The sequence below is a fragment of the Poecilia mexicana genome, unplaced genomic scaffold (genome assembly GCF_051168715.1).
Source record: "Poecilia mexicana isolate PSO_F unplaced genomic scaffold, ASM5116871v1 scaffold_13, whole genome shotgun sequence".
Lineage (NCBI taxonomy): Eukaryota > Metazoa > Chordata > Actinopteri > Cyprinodontiformes > Poeciliidae > Poecilia > Poecilia mexicana.
The window spans coordinates 30,785,011-30,799,606 of NW_028263382.1; positions in this window are offsets into that span (position 1 = coordinate 30,785,011).

Below are 14,596 nucleotides of genomic sequence, written 5' to 3' on the forward strand. Positions count from 1 at the left end.
TTTTCCCCTTCTCCAATTTGTGCACATGCATTTCCATTTCCTCCTAACATGTTTTTTCATTTTGTACTTGTAAACAACTGCATTTCACTTTATTTTTCATAAGTGACTGGTGTTTCAAAGAATGATAGAGCTAAATAATCATTAAAACGTTCAAGTCCATCATATGTTTTTATATATATTGATTTTCTAAATTGAAGATATCTCACACCATTTTCTAATAATTTAGCTTCTATTCCTTGTTTTGGACACTTGTGATCCTTGTCAGCCAAAATAAATACAAGAAACTTTCAGTCCTTTTGAAAATATATATATTGATTTTATATAGCCACTTTTGTTTTACAGCTGCTCACAAGCTTTTTGCTTTCTGTTCTTACACTTTATTTATCTGTGGTGATAGTTCTCAAGTCTTTAAAATTGAAAACCTATTTGCCATCACGGAAATCTTTGCCTCTCCATACAGATTCTCTGTAAAATTCAAGTTCATGCTCTACCTGGGTCACTCGAAAACATTTTAAAAAGGTTTCCAGTCAAAAGAAGCATGCAGATTAAATGAAAAGATTGCTTTAAAACGAAATCTGTCAATAATTTAAGACTCAACTCTATCTGACAATCAGTGGAAAAGTCCATACAGCATTAATACTTTTTAAAGGCCCCATATGTTTGCCAGCTGACATTTTATTTTATTATCTCATCTAGTCTGCTGGCCCTATTTAATAGGGGACTGGATGAGCAGGCACATAGGGACATTTTCTAGCACAATCAAATAACCATGTTACCTTCAGTTGTTATAATAATGCTGTAAACACCAAACATGACTTAAAATAAATTTGACTTTGCAATTTAAAGCCTTGAAATTTGCCTCTGTCTCTTTAAGAAGGCCCTACTCTTTCCAACACGCCACTTTCAGCATTATATCATCATTATATAAAGGCTGCTCCGTGAGGCGAAAGCTCAGCTGGAAACTACAGATCCAAGGAGGAGCTTCGTGGAAATAGGCGGAGCTTTGTGGTAGCAAATGTTTGAATGGTTGTCAAGGGAGATTCAAGGATTTCTTAAACATGCATGACAGATTCAAAGTAACACTCCAGGTATGTATTTGATAAGGGAATAACATAGTAACATGATAAAAAGCTTGAAAAAGTGAATTTCACATAATACCCCTGTTTTAACCAGAGAGCAATATAATGGAGCAATGGTGTCATTTGATAATGTAACAAATATTTCTATCAGAAATCTTAAAAACACATGTATTAGTTTTACAATTGCCTGTCCAACTCCTTTACAATTCAATAACTTAAACAATTAAATAATAAGTTGGCTTTTTATTTGTTCAATTTAACTGAAGCATACGATTCTGATCATAATGATGAGAGCAACTGATAATATATGACATCTTATAACTGCATACAAGTAGCAAAAAGCAGGGGGGCGGGAGGAGGGCAAAATCAACTCAAAAAATGATGCTATGATGAGTCAAACTGACCAGAAAATGTGAAACATAAACAGAAACATTTGGAGAACATCAGTTCTGAGAATTCAATTAATCCCATCACGAAAAAGTGAGATAATATTTGCTAAATCTAGTCATCTCAGATATCTTTAGGTTTTGATAGCTCAAAAGAGACACAGAGAACAATTTTCTATACACTTTTTTTCTCAAGAATTTTATCTCCCAGCATGGTTGTTTGGGTGTAATATTTCATGTTTGGAGGTTTTATTTTACCAGGCTGTTTTTTTCTTCTTCTTCTTCTTCAGACACCTGGTGCATTAGCAACCCCCACCGATTTTAGACTAGCTGCTAATATAGAAGTTCAGACACCTTCCTATGGGAGTTCAGCTCCCACATGACTCCAGGCCATGGTGTGAAGAAAGCGAGGCAAACACAGTGTGCTTCCAGTTTCTCCTCTGAAGGGGAATCGTTTTGAGGGGAAGCATTTAAAGATCAACTAAAAACCCATCATATTTGTTCTGTCTACAGTAAAAAATGTGCGAATACTGAGGAAAAAGGTGCCTGGGTATTTAACAGCTTGCCCCGCAGAGAGTAATTTCCAACCCTGTTCTTCTGAAAAGTCTTCATGCATTTAGGGTGTGAAATAATTTGACAACAATCCGGCAGAAGTCGTTCTTTGTCCTAACAATCTGTTTCTACATTAGGCGCCAACATTGAATTGAATTGATTCAAAGTAATTCTATCTGTAGCAGGAGGAGGAGGAGGAGAGGAAAAAAATAGAAAAGGGAGAAATGCCATCTCAGGAAGAAAAAATATATATATCTCACCAGCAGATTTTTCAAGGTACCATGGCAACAGATCATTCAGGGAATTTTGATGAGAACAGCAGGCAAAGGGAGGCTGATTACAAGGGAGACAATTTGTTACTCCAATTGCAGGAGCAAAACAGTCTGATTGCATACACACAAGTATTGTGATTTATTCTTCACATGGACCAAAAGTGCAAAAGCACAGTTTTCCCTGTTCCATCGCCGTCCTTCAGACGGAGGATGAGTGAAAGCGGCTGCAGCGCCTCGGCATAGAGATGAAGGGTACCATCAAGAGCTCGGCAGACACAGACTTAAAAAAAAGACAAAAAAAAAGACTCTATTTCCAATCACACGAGAGGAAGTGGCAATCAACACAACGCTGCAGCTGTCTATCTTTGGTGGCTATTCTCACCTTCCAATCTCACTCTCTGCTGCTCAGCAAACAGACCACTGTCCTGACAAACATAATCACTTGGAGCACAGATTTAGTGAGCATCTGTCTGTGGGAAATAATGTGAAAAAAAACCGTCTAAGCTGAACACCTTTTTTTTGTGCTGAATAGACAACTCTCAGCTGCACATTATTAGGTGATGACTGCTCCGTAAAAAGAAAAATCCCCCCTATGCTCTGGAACACAATATTCTCAAATATATGATTGGACACTTTACTTCCAGGGCAGCAAAGTATGACATAACCCTCCATTCTGCAGAGGGTTAACCTATGAAATGTAGACAGATTTGGATGTCTGTGTAGTATTTACAGTGCCTTGAAAAGATAATAAAACCCTTTGAACTTTTCACATTTTACTACATTACAAAAAAGGCGTGCACATATATTTTTGGGGGCAGGTGCTCAAGTGGGGGGAAAAAAGGAACCTTGTAATACACATGGAATTATTCTTACAGGAATTATTAGGATTAAAGGGGCAGTATTATGTATTTTCCAGGCATATGGTGCCATTTTATAGTACAATCAAGTAACTGTGTTGCTGTCAGTTGTTATAAAAATGCTACATATATCAAATTTGACTTGGAAGAAATCTGACTTTGTAATTTAACACCTTGTAATTGCACCTTAGTCTCTTTAAAAACTCCTACTCTTTATGAGACTCCGCCTTCAGGAAGTCATCACAACACCGCTTTATACTAACCCTTTAACAACATTTTTACCAGCGTTGGCAAGTAACTAGGCTGTTCCAGCAGGTGTTTGCTAATTGTTGCTGGCTAGTCTGAAGGAGCTGAGAGTGGGAGAGAGCTACTATATGAGGCGGAAGCTCAGAAGCTTGGAAACCTCAACTCTGAGGAGGAGCTGCGTCTTGAAGGCGGAGCTAGGTCCATCCAGGCATTTTGCACAGCTGAATGGTTGCCATGGGAGATTAAAGGGTTTTTCAAACATGCATGAAAGACTCAAAGCAACACTCCAGGTATGTTTTTGATGAGGGAAAATCATCATAGCATGACGTAAAAGCTCAAAAAAGTAGATTTTACATAATACTGCCCCTTTAATGAGATTTACTACTAGTCATGACAGCTGATGATAAAATTATGTCAGGCAGAAATACAAATTTGTGGGGCACTGGTGATATAGGCTTTTAAATCCAGAAATGCTACCGTAGGTCACACACTCTACATTGTAAAAAACAAAACAAAAAATGAAAGAAAAAGATTTCATAAGGTCACTTTTTTGTCCATTTGAAAAAAGGCAGTACTGTCTATCTGTGCACGTCCCTGACTATACATTTTAACATATTTAATTTAATATGCTATATGTGACAGACAGACACGATTTGTAGCATAATTTAAGAAAGGAAACATGCTACAAATTTTCTGAATTTTCACAACTAAAATTCAGAAAGGGGCTCAAGTCATGTGGCTATGTGGTAGCCTTTGGTTTATGGGGATGTCTGGGAGCGGCTGACTTACCTGGGACTCTTGAGTCCGGTGGGATGGCACAGCACTATGTGCGTCGGTGGTGACTGTGAAGAAGCGGCACAGATCCACAGCTCAGAATCTGTTGACAGGACAAATATTAGTTGTGCACTCCACAAATCAGACAAATGAGATGCACTTCAGTTTAAAACAGACTTGATTTCAGTGCAGGAGCCATACAAAGACCTCATTTAGACATGAGTCAAAGACATTTCTATTCATAGCCATGGCCTACATAGTATCAGACCAAGCAAAGCTCTCTGGGTCTACAAGTGCTGTAAGTTCAGATTTAATTAAAGAATACAAATTAAATTCTTATTTTCAGGTTTGATTCTGGACACTGTTGCTCATTTTGTATTTTGTTGTTGTTGTTGTACTGTTTAGTCTCATCTAAAACAGGTCTACACTTAGGCCTGTAAAAACATATTAAACCAAACCCGGGAGGTCTTTCAGCCTGTGAACCGGACTGAAAGACATGAAATCATGTTGGTCATTATTAAGAAAATATTTAACAGAATACCCTATAATTTTCCAAAAGTAACTTGTCCGGATTTATGTTTCTTAGCACTGGTTTGGATAAATTCTGTTTTTAAAGCCCAAGGAGAGAGATGGGGGAGCACCTGATAACACCTGAGAACTCATTAGCTACTCATTCGTTGCAGGCGGCCAAGCCAAATGAACTGATGCTTTAGAAATATGCTCATTGCTTGAGAATCTTAAGAATACGCAACATCCTAATTAGGTTTCGTAAGATAATATCAAAAACCCAAACCGTGGCACCGTAATTGCAGCTAACAAGCAGCAGAGAACGTCAAGGTCTGTCATATGCCACGCGTTGTCGTGCTGAACTAAAGAGAGGGACTCATGAAAACGAATTAGTCAGACAGCATACCATTGTAGCATTGCTGATAGAGTTGCAGTGGAGGGAAATGTCAAGCATGTATCCGCAGTAAGGCATTTCTCATCTGAATCGCACGGCAGACGCATCCGGAGGCCGTGCGAGCTAATGTAGGTGACTTTCAAGGCTCTGCGCCACGGTTTTGTGCTGTAGAATAGAGGAGTGGTAGGGATCAGTGGGTGTATGAAATAGAGGCTAGCGAGGCTGAGATAAAAGGAGGATGCTGGCAAACACACAGAGGATGGGTGGCAGTGACTAAAGGCCCAACCTGAGCACAGCAGCACCGCAGAGCAACCTGCGTTTCTTCCTCTCAGGGGCAACTCTGATGGAGTGTGTTATCAGCGCGGGCAGGCAGGCTAAATCGCTGGTTGAGTAAAGGTTAGAGCTACTGGTCTGTTTCTCTGCCCGCGATGGCAGGCAGGTGAATGTCAAAGCTGCCTGAATCACACTGGGGGGGAAAGGGGGTACACAGTGGGGGCACGGGGTGAATCAGTCTCAGGAAAGGCATAGATTTATGCATTACTCGTGCTCAATGGTGCAACACTTTATTAAGCCGAGCACTTCATCTATGAGCATTATGTCATCCATAGAGACTGTCAGCAGTGGAGGGGGGTTCTGGATGTTTTCTATGCCGAGAGCTGTGATTGTATGTAGGTAGTTTACGCTGAAGTCTGATCTTTAAGTTGTTAAATTAAACTACACGCTAGACTGACCACATCACAATGAATTAGTTTAGTGCAAACAGGTTGAAGGCTGAAAGCGCATCACGAACGCCCCACCTCAGAGAGACGATGTTAGCTAGCCTTAAGAAGACAGAATCTATTGTTTTTTTCCCTCCAGAAGTGAGAGGTCCTAATTAGTACTCTGTTCCACTGTCTTTACTAAACACAAGGCAGGAACAAGGCACAACCTTTATCACTTACTTAGTTTTTCTTTAAGTGGTTGTCAACACTTGTATGAGCTGTATGTTTGTTAGCAAACATTGTGTAGTCATTTCTACACCTCTCACCACATTTGTAAAGAACTAAGCTCCATATCCCACATTAATATTATTTTTTTCTTAATTTTTTTTTAAGCAAATCCATTACAATCAGCATATAAGTCGTGGACTAACCATTACCTTACACTCCATAAAGAAGAAATTCAACAGTACCAATAGATATTGTAGGATTTTTTGGGCTGGTTACAAACATGTACAGAAGCAACAAATACCAGATGCTTTATCTATACTTAGTTTCAATTATTGCCATTTATAAAGAGCATCGAGTCACTGACCTGCAGAGTTCACTCCTCCTGGGTGAGAACACATGGCGACAATCACTTAATTGAACTGAAATGCACCAAATTCTGCACCACATCTACATATGAAGGTTATCAAAGTCAAGCTAGTATAACTGACCTACTTCCCTCGCCATGTTTTTTCTTCTTCTTTAAATTAAAACATTTTACTAACCATATAAATATGACACATTTGGACCTTGTTCTGTGTTGAGAAGTAAAACCAAAGCACTGTGTCCCTCTTTTTTTGTGTGTATCGTGTGCACATTGAAGATTTGCCTTGCTATGTGGACAACATACAAATAGCATGACAGTAAACCCAATGATAGTCATCAATGGTGAGCAGTTTTTCTACCCTCCAAAAAGGGAGCTGGGGGATGGGATTTTGCATGGTTGTCAAGTTATAACATGTCTATAGACAGTAAAAAGTATTAGTCTAAGCATAGAACCCTGTGGTACGCCACAAGTAACTACTTGTGGCGTACCACAGGGTTCTGCAGTGTGAAGAATCATCATTCACATGAACAAACTGGAAGCTGCTGGACAGATAGGATTTAAACCATCCCACTGTTGTTCATTTGGTCTCTACAGCATTGTCAAGCTTCACTAAGAGAATATTGTAATTGTGTCAAAAGCAGAACCGAGATCTAACAAAACCAGAACAGAAACAAGTCCAAGAGAGGCCAAGAGAATAGCATTAGTGACTTTCACAAATTCTATTCAAGTGCTGTCATGAGCTCTGAAACCTGACTGGAACTCTTCAATCAGGTTGTTACTGTTTAGATGCTCACAAACTTGATTAGTTACTATGTTCAAGGATTTTAGATAAAGGGATATTAGATATTGGTCTGTAATTCATTAACTCATCTTGATCAAGAGAATGTTTCTTAAGTAAAGGTTTAATTAGAGCTATGTTAAAAGCCTGTGGTACATATCTGTTTGCTAAGGACACATTAATCATTTCTAAGATGGGGGCAGTAATCAAAGGGAACACATAATTAGGCTGGGATGGGGTTCAAAATGCTAATCAAAGGCTTAGAAGGAACTAATTTATTTTGATAACTTAGAAAGCTGAATTGACACAAAACAATCCAAACACAAGTTGATAAATGTGATTTTCTTTTGTATGGTATATTTCTGTTGTGCAATAGGTCTTGAATTTCGTTAACAGTGATCTGAAAAAAGGCTTTTAAAAGCCTTAAGTGTGAGTTGGTGAAACCTGCAGAATGCCTGGTGTGTTTGTGCGTTTGCATGTGTGTGTGTGTGTGTGTGTGTGTGTGTGTGTAAATGACCATGGTTTTTTTCCCTGTTTTCTATGTCGCAAAACAGTCATTATGCGTTCGATGGTGATTTTGTATCAAACTGGCAAGCCTGCAGTTGTAGGATTATAGTGCTACAATAACATGACTCATTCTGCAATATATGCCTTCGGGCTCCTCTTCTTCTCGGTTTTATTGCTGGTTGCAGCAGGAGAAATAAAATTGTAAATACACAATGTTTTGTTTCCAACTGGCACAAAAAGTAGATCTGGGACTTGGCTATAATTGAGACAATGTTGGATTCCAACAGTACATCTGCCCAGCATTGAAAGCAGCCTGTTCAAGGTTCCCTCTGTGCAGAAAATCCCCCAGCACCGGAGATTTTGTGTGATATCGCAGCCTTGAAGCTTGCTGTTCTTTCTTCCGGGGGCATCCTTTTGTTTGAGCATTTTTGCAAGATAAGCAAGAAGTAAGTTGGAGAACAGCTGTTTTGTTCACTGCACTTGTGCTTTTAAACGGGACTAAATGGGACTGAGTGCAACCGCTCGCTCCGGTTTCTCCGCTGACAGGCCTTTATCCATTAATCCCTCAGTTGGACAAAAGTGCTTGAGGTTAAACAGATGTTGCTGCTCTTTTCTCAGAGGAGTCAAGTGTGTACACAGGAAGGGAGAAGGAGCTGGAGCGAGGGCCCCCACAGCACCTGCAGCGCCACGACTTCAATAGATAACACTAAGCGTTTTGAACGTTTCCAACCCCGAAGTGCCGTCTCACCATCTTTCCTGCCACTGTCATTTTAACTCGACTTTTGATACGGACCGTTTGCTGTGATTCCCTGTTAATTTCCCCCGGGGCTGATCATTCAATATTCAATACCTTGTGTTATTCAGCAACAACTGTGGATCAAGAGATTGAAGCGTCGTTCCTTGATCAATATTACCAGAGCTCAGAAAAATGGTGGGTTGAAAAACTCATCCAAAGATGCAGAGCAATATCTTTGTGTGTGTGTGTGTGTGCGTGTGTGTGTGTGTGTGTGTGTGTGTGTAGGTGTGTGTGTGTGTGTGTGTTTCCGTTGGTTACAAATTTAGCTCAACCTCATACAAAACACTAAAGTGTAAAGCAAATGCGTTGGAATCTCTTACTGGAAAAGTAGTGAAGTGATAAATTATTTCAGAGTAGGGAACTGGTTTATTTAACACGAATTGATCCAGTAAGTACATTATCTTTCCTTAAAAAACATATCAGAATCATTAGGTAAAAACAAAAAACCTACTACATTTGGGTTGGAAAAAGTTTATCGTATTTTTGACGTGTGGAAAGATCAAGTCTCCAATATAAAGCAGAGAAAGTTTTAAAAGACGGGGTGGGGGAGGGGTATTATTGCAAAACTGACTTTTTTGAGATCTAAATCATGTTATGTCATTCCCTGGAACGACATATTACCTGGAGTCTCGCTTTGATTCATTCATGCCTGTTTAAGAAATCCTTGAATTTCCCATGGCAACCATTTGGTGGTTCTTAACAGCAGGCTCACGCAGCCTGCTGTCCTTCTCATGGGTCTCCCTCACTCAGCTCCTCCAGACGAGCGGCAGCAGCAACTAGCAAGCACCTGGTGGAACTGCAGGTCCGCTGAGCTCATCATATGAACCACTTCTTAGTGCAAGGCGCCTAAGAGTGGCTGTCAGCGGCATAATGGAGAAGCATTGTTGTGATGACATGCTGAAAGAAGAGTGCTGGAGACGGTAGGAAGTTCTTAAAGAGACGGAGGTCAATTTCAAGATGTGAGTTACAGCTATGGTGCAAAGTAATTTTTCCTTCAAATAGTTTTTAATATATTTAGCATAATTGAAGGAAACTTAATTTGATTTTGCTAAAAAAAAGGTGACAAAAATAATCAACGCAAATCTTGACAGAAAAAGGTTTACGACAATACGTCGAATAAAACGCAGTGATTAAAGCTTCCTAAGGGCGCTTCAGCCTTATCAAGACTTGTTAAATGCGGCAGATGTTGTAGCAGTCAAAGAAAGGATTTGTACAGGCATCACATTTCTAGAGCAAATACGCTGAGTTTACATGATTTATGTCTGATTAATGTCTTAAAGAGTTGTGTTGAGAGACCCAAAAAAAAAAAAAAAAAAAGAAGGGAGAAAAACTGCAGCTCTGTAAAACAGAGTGTGATTAGCGGCAAGGACTAATGCTTGTTAGTGCCTTTCCAGTATACATTAATTGGTAAAGGTTGTCAGTGTGAAGCATGAGGGGGAAGATCAATTGGTGTTTAATCCTGTTTGGGTTTAACTGCGCAGGGACTCTTTTGAGCAATTAACTCCAGGAAGGATGGCTGAGACACTGTGAAATCACTTTACACACCATGACAGTAGAACTATTCAGAAATGCATCAATAAGAGGAAAAATGGAGGGGGATACAATCGATTTGACAGACGCGAACATTGAAATCGTTTCTTTCGGAAAACAAGAGCAACGACTCAAAAGTCTTTCAGAGACAAAACGGCTGCGTTCGGTTTCTTTCCCTGAGTCTTTTCTTGAAATTGAGTCGCACAAGCCGGGTAACTTTTTTTTTTTCCAATAATCCATGTGTCCTTGGTGTTCAAAAATGGATTGCTTTCATATGACCATCACATTAAAGTGTTTGTCAGTCAAACAAATGTGTTTTCCTCCAAAGGAATGGCAGCCTCAGCTGTTTCTGCAAAGGCTGCATAAAAAGAAGAAGCTCTTCTCATATGTAAGACAAAGCTCTGGAGGAAACTATGGGTCATTCCCATCTGCAGAGAGGAAATAATCAAGGTTGGTGTCACGGAAATGCTTGGAAGGGGTAGACCTTTCTTTAAAACACATAAGAGGCTTTTCAAGTCCCAAAACAATAAACTACTTCAGTAGTTTCTGTTCAAACACCTTACTCAATTACTGAAATGGAGTAAGGTTTTAGTAACACAAAAGATGTTACTAACATCTTTTTGCCATTAACAGAGTGTTAATGGCATATTAACATCTTTTATGTTAATGCCATATTAATTTTAGACTTTACATTAAATAACAGTTCTTTTTCTTTTTTTTTGGTGTGGTAGCTGAAACAATTTTTAAAAACATGAACTCTTCACAGACTGAAATGTTTTTGCAGCTGGGACTCCAACTGACAATTATTTTAAGTTAAATTACATTATTCCAACTCAGTCCTAGTTAAACTACATGTAGGGCTGCAACTAACAGTTATTTTAGTAATCGATTATCCTATTGATTAATCAGATTTTAAAAAAATCAGCACAATCTGCAGTTTTTTTTTACCCAGGGAAGTCTTTTTATACAATATTATAAGTACATTAGAATATGCAAATTAACAATTAAATTCCTTTTTTAAATAATAAATATTGTATTGCCTGAACTAAATATTGTATTGCCTGATATATATATATATATATATATATATATATATATATATATATATATATATATATATATATATATATATATATATATATATATATATAGATAGATAGATAGATAGATAGATAGATAGATAGATAGATAACAATTATGTGTTTTCCTGTCAAAGAGCTTGCTACAAGTATAAGAGTATTTCTTTTTGGTTTTGTCTTACAGGATAAATTTTATGCTCCCTTTTTCACAAGCTGACAGTTTTGTGAGGTTTTATGAAATATCTGGCAGGCCCCAATAAAAACAAGACCTACAGATAGCAAAACAGCTCCTTCACAATGCATAAATTTCCACCTCTTTTCATAGCAGCCACATTTGGGGTGTGGTAAGGCTAGCTTGATTCAAACTCCAACATCTTTTGTACAGGGAAAGCCTGTTTTAAGATCAGAAGAACTCAATTGAAGACATTTTACTCATGTTAGTGCATCAGAAGACTTTACTAAAAGATTTACACTAGAACACACAAACTTAATTGCATTTTTTTAACTATAATCGGCCTGTATGAGCTGATGAAAATCCATTTCTGAGGTATGGCTTGTGTTTCAAATGAATAGTTTTGTACTTAAAAAAAGAAAAACCTAACACAAGATCTACAATACCTTAGCAACACCACCCACTGAACTTTTCCATGCGCCTTGTCACATTACAACATTGTATTTGTTGTAATGTGAGAGCTTCACAGGATGACGTTTGTTTTATAACCTGACCCTGCTATGAACTTCTTCACAACTATTTCCTTAAACTGTGTGGAGGATAAATCATCAGCATGCTGCTGATGATTTATTGATGTTCTCCAACAAAACTCTGAGGCCTTCACAGGACATCATACTGAGATTACATGTAAGTCGGATTTATTTAGGGTGACCAAACATCCTGTTTTCTCCAGATATGCCCACTTTTCATATTCTGTTGGACAAGCCGAACAAATAAACTTCCTTCCTACCTTCCCGGTCACAACAAATGGGTGGGTGGAATCGTGCACATAGCTGGCGCGTGTGTTTCTGTGTGTAACAAAGATGCCAAAGGTCACATGTAGACCAAAAGTATAAAAAAGGCTGGTCATCTATTGGTTGACTGAGAACGAAGAAGATGAAAACTAAATACTGGAGTAGTCTGCAAACATTTATTTAAGTGTCTTTGAGAGATTGCTGCTTTTTATTATAATGTTTATATTGAATATAATTTCAGATTTTTGTGTAATTTTGTCCAGGTTCACATAAGAAATGAACTATTATTGTTTCAGGTGAATTTACTAGGCAGAAGAGAAATTATTAGGTATGCACCGATATGGAAATTTGGACTGATATATCAGGTACCAACCTGATATATTTACCAATATCAGATTATATAAATTTCTCCAGACTTTTGACACTGTCAGCAATACTGATACCAACATCAATGCAGACATACTGTGCATCCCTGGTGATTATTTCTAGTATTTATGTACTTATCTTGTGAAAGCCTATCTGAAGTTTGTTATTTAACTATTTTAACCATATAAAAATAGTTAAATTGAAAGAGCCCATTTCAAAAGTCTTCTTTAAGCAAACAAAGTTGGACTGAAGCTTTTCAGGGCTGGTCCGAGTGATTTCATTTTTAGGAAACACAATTTTGTCGCAATGTTTTATTTCCACTGCATTTTCTTAGGGGTGTCAGATTAAATACAAATGCATGCCACACTTCCCACTTTTATTTGTTAAAAAAACAAAAACAACGACATGAAAACAGACATCTTCCTTCCTCTTCACATATATGCAGCATAACTTTGTTTTGGTCTGTTAAGAAAATTCCAAGGTAAATGAACATGCTAACGTATTCACCTGGATAAACATAAAGTTTACCATGAAGCACTTTTCCTTGTTCCTTTTTTTAAGTTAAGCCAACTAAATCAATAGATGAGGACGGTTTGATAAACTACGAAAGCTGGGAAAGTGTCAGACTACAGGAATATAGAAAAAAAAAAAAAAACTAGGCAGCTTCAAACTAAATCCCAAGGTTGTGTTTTTATCCTGTCCGACTTAGTTTAAGCTTTTGACATTCCAATATTAGCTCTTAAGCACTGAACATGACTTTCTTGTCCATACCGACAATGCTTTTCCTTTTCTAACATTTTAAACAAGACACTACACCTTTCCTGTATTGAAAAAGACTTATTGACCATTTAGAAATCTTGTCTGGGGGCTTCCAGCTTCTGCTAGAAATCTTTTCTTAAGTAAGACATTTATCCATAACGTACCTCCCAGTTAAATCGAGGTTTATCTAATGAGAAATTCAGTGAAGCGGAATGGGTTTACATTATGCTAAATCCACACAGTGTCACACTTCATTCTCTTTCTGCTACAAGCCAATTGATTTTGCTCACAGCCCAGAGATCTGCAGGGGGTGGGGGAGAGAAAAAAAAAAAAAAAACACCTACAAAACAATTTCTGGCTCAGGAGAACACCACCCTCGAATCCGAGCCTTATCAAGAAATACGGGATTCTTTATGATCTACCATCATGTGTGGAATATTGCTGGCACAAGAGGCATTCACTTCAAGGGACAAAAGAGAGACCTGGGAAATTCAGAGAGGGAGAAAAAGATAAAAGGATACAAAAGGCAGAATAATACAAAACAGTAAAATGGAGGGGGTGGGACTGTGACTGGGATGAAGACAAGTTTTAAGATCTCAGCAGCTCCAGCTAGCTTCAAATAACTTAAAGAATCAAGTAAGGAAAGTATGTAAAACTGGAAACATTTTCTACGCCGTTGCAGTTTGTTTCGTACATTGAGAGGAACGTGTTAGTACACCAACAACAGTGCTGCTGCTTAGAGGTGGAAAGTTGGCTTGTTCTGTAACTACGCTGATAGGCAGTGTTAACTCTTGTGCGTGTGATACGATACAAGTTTTACCTGTGTGGGGTTGGCTGGACCCCATTTCTAAGCACAAGGGTTAAGGTTGTTAAAAAAGGTCCAGTTAATGTCTGATGCAAAACGTATACACTTATTTTGCTTCATCTTTTTACCTGGGGTACATTTACCAAGTTTGTTTTAAATAAATGTATTCTATTTTCAACTTTTACAGTGTCCTTGTTACAACCCTTTGGGGTCTTCATTCGTTTGTTTAGCCTCAGCTGATCATGGGAGTGAAGCGTGTGATTAAAAAATTAGACATGTGGTCCAGTAAAATGAGTACAGAACATTCTACAGCAGATAAACAGCATCTTAAAATCTCATGATCGAACAACAGCTGACAAAAATCCAGTACAGACTTGGACCTAAGAGATGTATTATCCATTAGTTAATGGATGCCTTTCAGGCCAGAATGGTTCATGTGTAAGCGCTGAGAGGCGTCACATACAAACATTCCTCTGAAAATAATCTGACACGACTCCAGCTCAATTTACATCTGCGTCCAAAAGAAAGAAACTTCCATTCTGTGTCCTTAAACAAACCACTTACCTCATATGGATGAATTGCTACCATTTTGTTTATTTCTCTTAAGTATTTTGATTAGTTATAGAGACAAAATAATTGGATTGGAATGT